Source organism: Scylla paramamosain, unplaced genomic scaffold, assembly GCF_035594125.1.
Source record: "Scylla paramamosain isolate STU-SP2022 unplaced genomic scaffold, ASM3559412v1 Contig14, whole genome shotgun sequence".
Taxonomy (NCBI): Eukaryota; Metazoa; Arthropoda; class Malacostraca; order Decapoda; family Portunidae; genus Scylla; species Scylla paramamosain.
The window spans coordinates 1,112,780-1,114,581 of record NW_026973679.1 but is presented as its reverse complement, the minus strand read 5'-3'; the positions used below and the strand labels follow the sequence as shown (position 1 = coordinate 1,114,581).

Below are 1,802 nucleotides of genomic sequence, written 5' to 3'. Positions count from 1 at the left end.
GTCGTGGCGGCCGCACACCTCAGGCATCTATTGACCTGGACCATCCTTCACGTTCACTTACTCACCCTTGTGCATTCCTGTCGGCACAGAGAGAGAGAGAGAGAGAGAGAGAGAGAGAGAGAGAGAGAGAGAGAGAGAGAGAGCTTACGTGTGCTGCTGTGAATGAGAAGCAAGGAAGCTGTGTCATTCCAGTGTTGCATGGTTATCTTTCCTTTGTCTTTCGTGTATTCCTGCATTTCCTTTCTTTTCTTTCAGTCGAGACAAGCGCTTCACAACTGGGTGTAGGACGATTTGGCCACGGATGATTTGCCCACGGACAATTTGGCCACGGGATGTCACCGTAGGACGTTTTGGCCACGGGAACTTCCCAAGGTGGACGTTTTGGCCATGAAACATATTTACTGTAATATATATTATATTTTGTATTATTTACATATTTTCACAATTATTATTAATATTCGTATTTATTACCTAACCTAACCTAACCTAACCTAACCTAACCTAACCTAACCTAACCAAACTAACCTAACCTAACCTAACCTAACCTAACAGAACAGATTAGAGAACTTTTTTGGATAATAAAACAGACTAAAGATTTTTTCCTTTACTTAATAAGCAAGCTACTAAGTGCAATAGATTCCTAGTATTTTCTCCCGTGGCCAAAATGTCCTACCCACCGTGGCCAAAACGTCCTAGGGTGACATCCCGTGGCCAAATCGTCCGTGGCCAAATCGTCCGTGGCCAAATTGTCCGGATTCCTTCACAACTCCCAGCACCATAATTCGATCAGCCTAAACCCTTCAGCGTCACAATTAACGCACCAGTACCGCCTCTCCTGCATCCTGTCGCTGGTCACTTGACGCACGCCGCCATGTGTCACATTCATATCGCGCTCAATTTCCCGCCACTCTTATCTCGCTACCCTAACGTAATTATCTTCCTTTTCCACGCTCACTTACTCGCCCTTGTGCATTCCTGTCCCCACAAGGATAGGCTGATGAGAGAGAGAGAGAGAGAGAGAGAGAGAGAGAGAGAGAGAGAGAGAGAGAGAGAGAGAGAGAGAGAGAGAGAGAGAGATGGGGGGAGGGAGAGATGGGAGGAGGGAGAGATGCGGGGAGGGAGTTGCACTTCAGGCGTTAGTGCAGGATTTAAAGATTGTTTGTCTATTGATCAATATCAATATCAATGGGTTACTGAATTATTTAAGCTCCAAGATCTCTCAAATGCAAATAATATTGTCTATCAGAGAATCAGATGAATTCATAAGCATGCATTCATTCAGCCATCATGAAGATAATGGTACAGACTTTAATTGAAGAGGACATGCAATCAGGGAAATAACACATCAAGTTTGTGCTGTTGTAAGAAAATGAAGCGTGAAGTGTTCCAGGAAGGGAACACTTCCAGCACCTTCTTGGAAGAATGACACACTACGACAGAACACTCAGATAAATGAGGGAGAAATATACGTGTACATATCAAGACACCACGTGGCCTACTGATTTACAGAAACATAACTTACTACATCCTATGTCACTTATACCATTTGTGTCAATATATATCTGTTAACTTTAATCTCTTTAAACGCTTATCCGCACAAGGTAAATGTTCACCAAAAAAAAAAAAAGTCATTAAAAGACAAGGACGACGGAGGTCTGGGCTTATTTCACTTGATGGCTGATGATTTCCACTGAGCGAGATTTGACTGGTGCTCTTCTGGCGTGGCAAAAATTAAGAGTCGTTTATTGAGGTTTGGTTATTGGCCTGAATTTTTTTTTTTTTTTACTGGTAACAGTTGTGGA

General features: G+C 43.0%; 1 long non-coding RNA gene across 1 annotated transcript; it reads right to left on the bottom strand.

Moving 5' to 3' along the window:
- Positions 1-274: 274 nt before the first annotated feature.
- LOC135097209 (uncharacterized) lies at positions 275-763 on the bottom strand. Its single transcript, XR_010265460.1, has 2 exons — positions 546-763; positions 275-511 (listed from the first exon to the last, which is right to left on the bottom strand). It is a non-coding gene; the product is annotated as an uncharacterized LOC135097209 (long non-coding RNA).
- Between the last annotated feature and the right edge of the window lie 1,039 nt (positions 764-1,802).